This window comes from Carcharodon carcharias, chromosome 9, assembly GCF_017639515.1.
Source record: "Carcharodon carcharias isolate sCarCar2 chromosome 9, sCarCar2.pri, whole genome shotgun sequence".
In the NCBI taxonomy this organism is placed as follows: Eukaryota; Metazoa; Chordata; class Chondrichthyes; order Lamniformes; family Lamnidae; genus Carcharodon; species Carcharodon carcharias.
The window spans coordinates 173432000-173445283 of record NC_054475.1 but is presented as its reverse complement, the minus strand read 5'-3'; positions in this window follow the sequence as shown (position 1 = coordinate 173445283).

Sequence of the window (13284 nt, the reverse complement as noted above, 5' to 3'; positions counted from 1 at the left end):
CTAACCCTTATCCTATTCATCAAGCCCTAGTTATAATCCTATCCCAATACTAAAACCCTAATCCTTACCCTAATAGCCTAACATTAACTCTAATAACCCACCCTAACTCTAAACATAATCTTAAGGTGCTAAGACCCTAAACATACCCCAATTCTCTAAGTCTACACATAACTCAGATAACCCAATGCCAATCCTAATTATCCAACCTTAACCTTAAAAACCTAACTGTAACTCTAACTACAACCTTAAGACCCTTATCATAACTCTAATACCCTGAACCTAATCCTAATACACCAAAACTAACCTTAATAACTTAACTCTAACCCCAACGTTAATACTCTTACCACTTCCCAACATGATTTCAGGTACCCTCTTCCTCGACTGTTTGTCTGTGGCTTTCCCTCTATTCTTTTTTTTTTCTTCCCATCAAATGACATCTCAAAATAAGCCGAGGATGCAAAATCCCAGAAAGGGTTGCCCTCAAGGGCAAACGAAGGTTACATCCAATAGAGATAAACAAAGGTAAAAAAATTTCAAGACATGAAATACAAAACACGAGGCAAAAAAATGGCAGAATTGTATGTTTGAAAACTCTACAGAGAGAATAAGAAGGGGGATGTCCTTCATGTCTGCCTTCCCTAACCTAAACCCCTCGGATCTCGTGAAACCAGGATGGAGTTCATCCTAACTAAAGTAAACCGCTTGCAGCACAGAAATTATCCTCAGGCAAGGGATTAATTGAGCCCAAGATTCGCAGCTTTCCTAAAGTGAATTCCGCACCACAATTTCACAGCGCAGGCTGTACACTCCATGCACGCACATGCGGACAAAAAGCTATTTTTCCGAAAGGGTTTTTCTCGATCACACATTCTGTACAGAACTATCAAGCTTTCGTAAAGATTTTTTTCCCCAAAAATACTCTTTTCGAGTGCAGCCGACACAATACACTCTAAACAGAACAATTGCGTTAATCACTAGCTAGAAACCACTCATAAACTCTTTACTCTCACATTTCAGTTTTGTGGAGATTTTTCTTCTCTCCTTTTCTCGCCCCAGCTTTTTTAATTACTCCTTTTCCATTTTTCACCAGTTCCCCCCACCCTCGCCGTTTCTTCACTGTCACTGGGTCATAATCCCAGAACTCCCTACCTAACAGCACGGTGGGTGTACCTACACCACGTGGACTGCAGCGGTCCAAGAAGGCAGCTCACTACCACCTTCTCAAGGGCAAGTAGGGATGGACACTAAATGCTGGCCCAGCCAGGGAAGCCCACATCCTGTGAATGAATAAAAATGTATATCTTCGGAGTTCTCCCTAGGCTCTCACGTTTTCAGCATCATTTGGACCTTCTCTACAAGCTAAAAGGATTGCATTGGCGTACATAACTCTAACCCTAATCCCTCTAAAATAGCCATTTTTTCCCCCAAGAGATTATTATTGGAACTGAGGAGCTGAATATTTTCATAATTCTCCTAAGGCCCTAACATTTTCAGGGCTTCCAGGGCTATGGGCCAAGCGCTGGAAAATGGGATTGGTGTAGTCAGGTCTTTGATGAGAAGTGCAGGCGCAATGGGCTGAATGGCCTCCTTCTGTGCTGTAGGCATCTATGAACCTATGAGACCAATAAGGCCCTCTCCCCAAGCTAGATGCCCTGAAAAGTACCCTTCTCTCTTTTTCCTCTGACCCTCCTTATACATCGTCCCCTCCCCCTAAGACTTTGTCTCCACCTCTTATCTCTGCCTCTAAGCACATCTACAGGGACACTGCACTCCCACCCACCACCCCACACCACCAAACCCTCCCCCAGAACTCCAAAACTTGCAAGATAACTAGGACCTTCCCTTTAAACTAAATACCAAAAAATTCCCTCCAAAGAATTCCTTCCTACCCTTGCTCTCTCCCCCTCCCTAGGTTAAGACCTGGAGGTTTATATAGAAGGCAAAAATGCACACGATCCCCCCAAAGTCCTAACACTTTCAGGGCAACCAGGGCTCTCTCTCCAAGCTAAACTTAAAAATCTCCCTGTTTTTTCTTTCTTTTCCCCCACTCTCCCAACCTCCTCTCTCTCTCCCCTGGACCAATATCTGGATGAATACCTTAATAACTGAACATTTATAGAGTTACCCAAGCTTCCAAAGTGTCAGGGTAACCATTACCCCCTCTTTAAGTTAAATGACCTCTCCCCATCTACTACTCCCAGCTCTCTCTACAACAAACCCTTCTTTCTTCCCCAATTTGACACTTTGAGTAGGGGCCTAGGAGCCTTATATTCTACATAGTTCTCTCAAGGTTCTAGTGCTGTCAGAGCAATCAGGGTCCTCCCTTTAAATTAAACACCAGGCTCCCTGCCTCGCCCCCCACCACCTCCCCCCCCTCCACCACTACCCACCCCCCGCCACCTTGTCCTGCCCCCCAACCCCGCCCCATGGTTTAGGCTAATACTGGTAGGAACAGCCCAAGAGCCTTTCACTTACAACATTCCACCAAGACTTCCATACCTTCTGGATAGCCAGGACTCTCCCTGGAAGCTGAACTTCAACCTCCTCTCTCTTCCCCTTTACTTTTCCCCTATCTCTTCCCCCCTTCAGCCTCCTCTCTCTCCAGCTAAACTGGTACCTATAGGAACAATCTCGATGTCTTATATTGACAAGGCATCCCAAAAATCTGAAAAATTTCATGACAACTAGGACCCTACCTCTAAGCAGAATCCCGAACTCCTCCTCTCCCCCTCCCTCTGGCCACTTACCCCAGACTAACTCCCCTCAAAATGCCCCTCATTAAAACAGCACTGCTTTTCCCCCAAAATGCTTCAAATCCTCTCCTTCTTTTGTTGTCTTCGCCAAAAGAACCAATACTCTCCACCCTAGCATCATCTCCCCAACCTCCAACCCACAGAAAGAATACCATTAAGTGTTTGAAAACAACATAACCAGAACATAAAGAGTCTAACATACTCTGATACAGCCAAATCCACAACTCCCAAATCCCTAAAATATTTTTATTTGCCCCTGACCCTAACCCACAGCCACCAGGCCCCCAAGGCCCTTTATTTCTCCTCCCAACCAAACCCATAGCTCCCAGAACCTGAAAGCCCACCTTCTTCCCCAAACCAAATGCCCAACTCTAAACTCTAAACCGAGAGCACAGATTGGCCACCTGGGGCCCTTAGCAGCCCCAACTCCACGGCAGTGATCGACCACAACGGATCCCTAACATCTCTGATCCATTGGTGGAAATTAACCAAAAACAATAAATCCCCAACACCCTAACCCTCAAGGCTGAGAGTATCTACAAACAGCAGACAACCCCCCAGCATTCTAGCCCAATGCTGAAAATACCCAGTAGACAACAGACCCCCACGCCCCCCTCACCATCCTAATCCTAAGGTTGACACGAACCACAAAGGACAATAAGTTCCCAACATCCTAACCTTAAGGTGGAGATCAACCACAAAGGACCCACAACAGACCCATGCAGCCCACCCCCTCCCCACTCTGCCAGCACAATGCAGGTACTAGTCTCTCTCCCTTCCTCTTCTCACCCTCTGTGTCCTTCTCTCCTCACTCTCTGTCTCTGTTTGTCTCTTTCTCTGCCTGTCGCTCCCTGTCTGGGGCATATGGACCTATACAGAGGTGATATTGATGACCTTTATTGTTTCTCTTTTTCATTTAAATTTGCCTGTCTGGTTTGGGACCATGTCAATACACAATCTGCAAAAAGCCCTGGAAGTTTCTCCTGTAGCTGCTCAGTTTCTCTTTTCTCACTTGGTTGGTCAAGCCCTATAGGGAACATTACCACCTTACTGCCAGCCAAAGTATTCCCAAGCAAGAAATCTAACCCTGCCATCAGCAGCTCAAGAGCAATGCCAACAATGACTTGGCCCAAGACTATATCACTCTAAATGGGGCCGGAACAGACATTTACTCCTCAAACTCCATTAACACCTTGGCATTCAAGGAAGTTTCTGGGGGAAGAGGAAGATCTTTCCCCAGCACCAAGGATTGAGTGGCCCAGGTATCTCTGAGTAGTACAAAGGACTTGTTCATTTCTTCAGAGGGGTATGAGGACATCAGTCCTTGAAGGACAAATCTCTGCTAGCACTTGGGAAGTTTGTTGGTCTCTACCATGCATAAGGAAGCACTATTAGAGGGGTTAATTTCTGCAGCTAGGGTCACTGCCTAATCTGCCAGCTACTTATAGGGGCATCCTCCTCAGATTAATCATATGGAATCCTATAAGACCCTTGGGCTTCCCCTTGAGCTTCCAGCATTCAAGTCCATTGTGTCCTATTTTATTTCAACGAGAACACTTGGGTCTCTGTGTGTCATTCCGGCTCTCTATGCCTTCTCTTCAGGCTTGCGGTGGACTTCTCACACCCTCGTTCTTATTTTCATTTGCATGGCTGCATCACTATCGTATTCCCCTTATCTTTCCCAAATTTCTGGGGGTTATTAGGCAAGGGTATGCCCAAATACCCAGGCCTATGGGTTAAATCATAGCCATGAGCGAGTTCTGCAGCCTTCCAGGCTGCTAAAACCCTCTGTTCCTCCACATGACTCTTGAGGCTGAGAGAGAGGCAATTTTCAAACTCCTCAAAGTAATTTCAAATCCGCCCTAGGTATGGACAATTTTTAAGGCTCTGACCCACTGGTCAATGCTAATTGTTTAATCTACACAAATTCAAGGAAAGCTTGAGTGCGCTTTTTAATGAGAGTTACAGAATTGGTCACAGTTCGGTCCTTGGATGTGTTCATAGGCGATTAGGACAGTGGCTTTTGCCTGTTCATAATTTTCAGAATTATTGGTAGGCACCAGGGGATAAACCTCATGGCCTTTTTCCTTCATAGTGACCCCGCAGCAGATAAGTCCAGACTTCTTCCGGCCACTTTAAACTGCCGGCAAGCTTTTAAAATGAGATGAAGAATGCCTCTATATCATCCTCATCAAATATGGGTACTAACTTAGGGCAGAATTTTGCCCTTGGCTTGTGGGTTCCGTGGGGGGGGTTGGGAAGCCGAAACCTGGAAGGCAGTTACACGCTGGTGTGCTGCTCAAGACCGGCCCAGCGTGAAATGTGAGCGGCAGCTCTGAGTGCAGTCTGTGCGGGTGGAGGGAGGAATTTGAGCTGGGTGAGCATGACCTTCATGCATATGCTTGAGTGCACGCGACATAATCTCCCTGAGGCAACTCTCAGGGAGATGAACTAAATTCAGATAAAAAATTAAAGATCTTATAAATGTTATGAAACATGTCCCCTCATGTGACTCTGTGGACATGGACATGGTTTTAATTCAAGTGTAAAATTTTTATGTGATTTTTCTTTGCTTTAGGAAACCTCATCCCGCCCGTGGACGAGGTTTCTTAAAAAATGTAAAGGCCTCTTGGCCGTTTCACCTGCCTGCCAACTGATAGGTTGGATGGGAAGCATAAATTTGAACTTAATTAACTTTTTAATGGCCTTAAAAGGCCTTTCAATTGTCAGCGGGCGCACTGCCAACTATGGTGTGCACCCGCCAAATGAAATAACGTGGAACTGTGCGATGATGCGGGGACGTAATTGCGTGCTTCATTGCACGTAATTTTACGCTCAGCTGGGTCATTTGCGCACGCCTGCCGAGCCCCTAGAGTACTTTAAAAAATCAAAGATTGTCTCCAAACTAGAGTCAGTCAAATCATTAGCATCCATCCCGACTATGTAAAGATGACTTCTTCCTGACCAATTCAGTTTGCCTTAAGTCTCTTTCCTCTTCTCCAGCTGGAAAACATGTTCTCAGTCTTTCACTCTTTCCTGTCTCCCTCTCTCCCTTTCCTGGAATTCTAATTCAAGCTTCCACTTTTATAGGCAAAGCTACACCAGGTTGGCCTGGTCTAACTGACGTTTTGGATCCTTTACCTATTCCACTTCAGGGTCAGGGAGAAGTGCTCAGCCAGCAGTATGGCTCTTAGCTGTTCTGTAGTTGGGAATACTAATATAGCCCAAGTCCTAATCTTGCATGAATGATTTTGCATCAAGGTCATCCATCTTACTTTCCATTGTTAGTATTCACAAAGGTTATTGCTGGAATATCATTTCTGTTTCTTGTTGTAACAATTTTGACCATGTTAATTTTCCCTTCTACATATGTACATACCAACATACAAATTAGGGGCAGGAAGTGGCCACTCAGCTCCACCATTCAAGGTTCATCTGATTGCACCCTCAACACCACATTACCACCTACCCCCAATAACCTTTCACCCCCTTGCTTATCAAGGATCTTTCTGGCTCTGCCTTAAAAATATTCAAAGACTTTGCTTCCACAGCCTTTTGAGGAAGAGAGTTCCAAAGATGCACAACCTTTTAGAAAAAATTCTCCTCATCTGTCTTAAATGAGCAGCCCCTCATTTATAAATAGTGACCCCTAGTTCTAGATTCTCCCACAAAAGGAAACATCCTCCCCACATCCACCCTGTCAAGACCCCTCAAGGTCTTAAAGGTTTCAATCAGGTTACATTTTACTTTCTAAACTTCAACGGACAAAACCCTAGCCTGTCCAACCTTTCCTCATAAGACAACCTGCTCATTCCTGGTATTAGTCTAGCAAACCTTCTCTGTTTCTAACGCATTTACATCCTTTCTTAAGTAAGACCAGTACTGTACACGGTACTCAAGATATGGTCTCACCAGTGCCCTATACAACTGAGGCATAACCTCCCTACTTTTGTATTAAATTCATAAAGTCATAGAGTTATACAGCACAGAAACAGGCCTTTCAACCCATCATGTCCTTGCCAGCCATCAAGCACCTATCTATTCTAATCCCATTTTCCAGCACTTGGTCCATAGCCCTGTATGCAATGGTGTTTCAAGTGCTCATCTAAATACTTCTTAAATGTGAGAGTTCCTGCCTCTGCTGGGGTGGCAGTATGCTCTCCAGATTCCAACCACCTTCTGGATAAATTTTTCTTTCCTCAAATCCCCTCTGAAACTCCTGCCCCTTACCTTAAATCAATGCCCCCTGGTTATTGACACCTCCACTGAGGGGAAAGGTTTCTTCCTATCCACACTATTGATGCCCCTCATAATTTTGCATACCTCCATCAGGCTTCTCTGCTCTAAGGAAAACAACCCTAGCCTATCCAGTCACTCGTCATAGCTGAAACGCTCCAACCCAGGCAACATCCTGGTGAATCTCCTCTGCACCCTCTCCAGTGCAATCACATCCTTCCTATAGTGTGGCGACCAAAACTGCACACAGTACTTCAACTCTGACCTAACTAGGATTTTATACAGCTCCAACATAACCTCCCTGCTCTTGTATTCTATGCCTCGGCAAATAAAGGCAAGTATCCCATATGCTTTGTTAACCACCTTATCTACCTGCGCTGCTACCTTCAGGGGTCTATGGATGTGTACACCAAGGTGCCTCTGATCCTTTGTACTTCTTACCACTCATTGTGTATTTCCTTGGCATGTTAGTCCTCCCAAAATACATCACCTCACATTTCTCAGGATTAAATTCCAATTGCCACTGTTCTGCCGATCTTACCAGCCCATCTATATCATCCTGTAGTCTAAGCCTTTCCTCATCACTATTTATGACACCACCAATTTTCATGTCATCTGTGAACTTACTGATCATACCTCCTATATTCACGCCTAAATAATGAACGTACACCACAAACAGCAAGGGTCCCAGCACCAATCCCTGCGGTACACCACTCGTCACAGGTTTCCAATTGCAAAAACAACTTTCAACCATCACCCTCTGCCTCCCGGCACTACACCAATTCTGGATCCAATTTGCCAAATTGCTCTGGATACCATGGGTTCTTACCTTCTTGACCATTCTCCCATTGTGGGACCTTGTCAAAAGCCTTACTGAAGTCCATGTAGACTACATCAACTGCACTACCCTCATCTACACAATAATCACCTCCTCGAAAAATTCAATCAAATTTGTTAGACATGATTTCCCTCTGACAAAGCCATGCTGACTATCCCTGATTAATCCCTGCATGTCCAACTGGAGATTAATCCTGTCCCTCAGAATTTTTTCCAATAGTTTCCACACCACTGGTGTTAGACTCACTGGCCTGTAATTACCTGGTTTATCCCTACTACTTTTCTTGAATAATGGTACCACATTCTCTCTCCTCCAGTCCTCTGGCACCTCTCCTGTGGCCAGAGAGGATTTGAAAATTAGTGTCAGAGCCCCTGCAATCTCCTCCCTTGTCTCACACAGCAGCCTGGGATACATCTCATTTGGGCCTGGGGATTTATCCACTTTTAAGCCCGCTGAAACCATTAATACCTCCTCCCTTCCAATGCTAATTTGTTCAAGTATATCATAGTTCTCCTCCTTGATTTCTACACCTACATCATGAACATAGTGAACACAGATGAAAAATAATAATTTAAAACCTCACCTACATCCTCCGGCTCCACACACAGGTTGCCTCTTTGGTCCTAAACTAAATACATACTTTGGTTCTGTCTTCACAAAGAAGGACACTAATAGCATACCAGAAATGTTGGGGAACACAGGGTTTAGTGAGAAGGAGGAACTGAAAGAAATCAGTATTAGTAGGGAAATGGTGTTGGGGAAATTGATGTGATTGAAGGCCGATAAATCCCCAGGGCCTGATAATCCACATCCCAGAGTACTTAAGCAAGTGGCCATAGAAATAGTGGATGTATTGGTGATCATATTCCGAGATTCTACAGACTCTGGAACAGTTCCTACATATTGGAGGGTAGCTAATGTAACCTTATGGTTTAAAAAGTGAGGTAGAGAGAAAACAGGGAATTATATTCATTTTGGAAGGTCAAACCAAGGTGGGACATACACAGTAAATGGTAGGGCACTGAGGAGTGCGGAGGAACAAAGGGATCTGGGAGTTCAGATACATAGTTCCCTGAAAATGGTGTCACAGGAAGACAAGGTTGTAAAGAAAGCTTTTGGCATACTGGCCTTCATAAATCAAAAGTATTGAGTATAGGAGTTGGGATGTTATGGTGAGCTTGTATAAGACATTACAAAAACAGAATTACCTGGAAAAACTCAGCAGGTCTGGCAGCATTGGCGGAGAAGAAAAGAGTTGACGTTTCGAGTCCTCATGACCCTTCGACAGAACTTGAGTTCGAGTCCAAGAAAGAGTTGAAATATAAGCTGGTTTAAGGTGTGTGTGTGTGTGTGGGGGGGGGGGGGGGGGGGGGGGGGGGGGGGGGTGTGGGGGGGGGGGGGGGGCGGAGAGAGAGAGAGAGAGAGAGAGAAGTGGAGGGGGGGGTGTGGTTGTAGGGACAAACAAGTAGTGATAGAAGCAGATAATCAAAAGATGTCAACAACAATAGAACAAAAGAACACATAGGTGTTAAAGTTGGTGATATTATCTAAACGAATGTGCTAATTAAGAATGGATGGTAGGGCACTCAAGGTATAGCTCTAGTGGGGGTGGGGGGAGCATAAAAGGTTTAAAAATATTCAAAAATAAAGGGAATAGGTGGGAAAAAGAAAAATCTATATAATTTATTGGAAAAAAAACAAAAGGAAGGGGGAAGAAACAGAAAGGGGGTGGGGACGGGGGAGGGAGCTCACGACCTAAAGTTGTCGAATTCAATATTCAGTCCGGAAGGCTGTAAAGTGCCTAGTCAGAAGATGAGGTGTTGTTCCTCCAGTTTGCGTTGGGCTTCACTGGAACAATGCAGCAAGCCAAGGACAGACATGTGGGCAAGAGAGCAGGGTGGAGTGTTAAAATGGCAAGCGACAGGGAGGTTTGGGTCATTCTTGTGGACAGACCGCAGGTGTTCTGCAAAGCGGTCGCACAGTTTACGTTTGGTCTCTCCAATGTAGAGGAGACCACATTGGGAGCAACGACGCAGTAGACTAAGTTGGGGGAAATGCAAATGAAATGTTGCTTCACTTGAAAGGAGTGTTTGGGCCCTTGGACGGTGAGGAGAGAGGAAGTGAAGGGGCAGGTGTTGCATCTTTTGAGTGGGCATGGGGTGGTGCCATAGGAGGTTGTTGAGGAGTAGGGGGTGATGGAGGAGTGGACCAGGGTGTCCCGGAGGGAGCGATCCCTACGGAATGCCGATAGGGGGGGTGAAGGGAAGATGTGTTTGGTGGTGGCATCATGCTGGAGTTGGCGGAAATGGCGGAGGATGATCCTTTGAATGCGGAGGCTGGTGGGGTGATAAGTGAGGACAAGGGGGACCCTATCATGTTTCTGGGAGGGAGGAGAAGGCGTGAGGGGCGGATGCGCGGGAGATGGGCCGGACACGGTTGAGGGCCCTGTCAACGACCTTGGGTGGAAAACCTCGGTTAAGGAAGAAGGAGGACATGTCAGAGGAACTGATTTTGAAGGTAACATCATCGGAACAGATGCGACGGAGGCGAAGGAACTGAGAGAATGGGATGGAGTCCTTACAGGAAGCGGGGTGTGCGGAGCTGTAGTCAAGCTGTAGCTGTGGGAGTTGGTGGGTCTGTAATGGATATTGGTGGACAGTCTATCACCAGAGATTGAGACAGAGAGGTCAAGGAAGGGAAGGGAAGTGTCAGAGATGAACCATGCGAAAATGATGGAAGGGTGGAGATTGGAAGCAAAATTAATAAATTTTTCCAAGTCCCGACGAGAGCATGAAGCGGCACCGAAGTAATCATCAATGTACCGGAGAAAGAGTTGTGGAAGGGGGCCGGAGTAGGACTGGAACAAGGAATGTTCCACTTAGCCAATAAAGAGACAGGCATAGCTGGGGCCCATGCGGGTACCCATAGCCACACCTTTTATTTGGAGGACGTGAGAGGAGTTGAAGGAGAAATTGTTCAGCGTGAGAACAAGTTCAGCCAGACGGAGGAGAGTAGTGGTGGATGGGGATTGTTCGGGCCTCTGTTCGAGGAAGAAGCTAAGGGCCCTCAGACCATCCTGGTGGGGGATGGAGGTGTAGAGGGATTGGACGTCCATGGTGAAGAGGAAGCGGTTGGGGCCAGTGAACTGGAAATTGTTAATGTGACGTAAGGTGTCAGAGGAATCAGGGATGTAGGTGGGAAGGGACTGGACAAGGGAGAGAGATGGGAGTCAAGATAATGAGAAATGAGTTCTGTGGGGCAGGAGCAAGCTGAGACAATCGGTCTACCGGGGCAGTTCTGTTTGTGGATTTTGGGTAGGAGGTAGAAGCGGGCCGTCCAAGGTTGGGCGACTATCAGGTTCGAAGCTGTGGGAGGAAGATCCCCAGAGGAGATGAGGTCAGTGACAGTCCTGGAAACAATGGCTTGATGTTCAGTGGTGGGGTCATGGTCCAGGGAGAGGTAGGAGGAAGTGTCTGCGAGTTGACGCTCAGCCTCCGCGAGGTAGAGGTCAGTGCGCCAGACAACAACAGCACCACCCTTGTCAGTGGGTTTGATGACAATGTCAGAGTTAGACCTGAGAGAATGGCGTGCAGTCAGTTCAGAGAGAGACAGGTTAGAATGGGTGAGAGCAGCAGAGAAATTGAGACGACTAATGTCGCGCTGACAGTTCTCAATGAAAAGATCAAGAGAAGGTAAGAATCCAGAGGGAGGGGTCCAGGTGGAGGGAGAATATTGGAGGTGAGTAAAAGGATCCGTTGAACGGGGAGAGGTCTCCTGCCCAAAGAAGTGAGCCCGGAGACGAAGACGGCGGAAGAAGAGTTCAGCATCATGCCGAGCCCGAAATTCATTGAGGTGAGGGCGTAAGTGTATGAAACTAAGTCCTTTGCTGAGCACTGAATGTTCAGCATCGGAGAGGGGAAGGTCAGGGGGTATAGTGAATACACGGCTGGGGCTGGGATTGGAAGATGGGGTGGGGACGGAGGGACAGGCAGGGGTGGAGGGTCCTAGATGGGTGTTGGTGTCGATGAGTTGTTGGAGCTTGCGTTCCTTAGCACTTGAGAGAAAGAGAAAAAGTTTCTTGTTGAGGCGTCGGATGAGCCGAAGAATAAAATGAAACTGGGGGCACGCGCAGTTTTGAAAAAGGGTACGGCGGTGTTGCTGGAGGGATAGGTCGAGTGTGTTCATATGGCGGCGCATGGCACTGAGTGTGGATTTCAGAATGTGACGGGAACAGCAGTCCGAGAAACGTTTTATGTCCCGGAGATACCTGTAATCCTGGGTGGGTTCGAATCATGAGGGGTGGAATTTCAGTTGAAATCCACATGGGGTAAGTCGGAGACGGAGACAGTCACTGAGAAAGGAGATATGGCTGTGAAAGCAGGTTTTAGTAAACACCTTGTCAAACACCAGGAGGGAAATGGAAAGCAATGAAGGTGAGCAAGGCAAAAGAGAGGAACGGAAATCTTGTCGCAGAAAAGAACAGAACTTCTTCAAGGAGGTAGGCATTTCTTGAAGAGCAGTGGCAGTCAATTAAACACAGAGATAAAAACAAAAAAACTGCGGATGCTGGAAATCCAAAACAAAAACAGAATTACCTGGAAAAACTCAGCAGGTCTGGCAGCATCGGCGGAGAAGAAAAGAGTTGATGTTTCGAGTCCTCATGACCCTTCGACAGAACTTGAGTTCGAGTCCAAGAAAGAGTTGAAATATAAGCTGGTTTAAGGTGTGTGGGGGGCCGGGGTGTTGGGGGGGGGGGGTGCGGAGAGAGAGAGAGAGAGAAGTGGAGGGGGGGGTGTGGTTGTAGGGACAAACAAGCAGTGATAGAAGCAGATCATCAAAAGATGTCAACAACAATAGAACAAAAGACATTGGTGAGGCCAACTTTGGAGTATTGTGTGCAGTTCTGGTTGCCTAACTACAGGAAGGATATCAGTAAGATTGAGAGAGTGCAGAGAAGATTTACTAGGATGTGCCGGGTCTTAAGGAGTTGAGTTACAGGGAAAGATTAAACAGGTTAGGACTTTATTCCTTGGAGCGTAGAAGAATGAGGGGAGATATGATAGAAGTTTACAAAATTATGAGGGGTATAGACAGAGTAAATGCGAGTAGGCTCTTTCCACTTAGATTAGGAGAAATAAACATGAGAGGTCATGGCTTTAGGGTGAAAGGGGAAAGGTTTAGGGGGAACATTAGGGGGAACTTCTTCACTCAGAGAGTGGTGAGAGTGTGGAACGAGCTACCATCTGACGTGGTAAATGCGGTCTCACTCTTAAGTTTTAAGAATAAATTAGATAGATACATGGATGGGAGAGGTCTGGAGGGTTATGGACTGGGTGCAGGTCAATGGGACTAGTGGAATAATATTTCGGCACAGACTAGAAGGGCCGAATGGCCTGCTTTCTGTGCTGTAGTGTTCTATGGTTCTATAGACCAGTCAGCCTGATGTCAGCAGTGGGG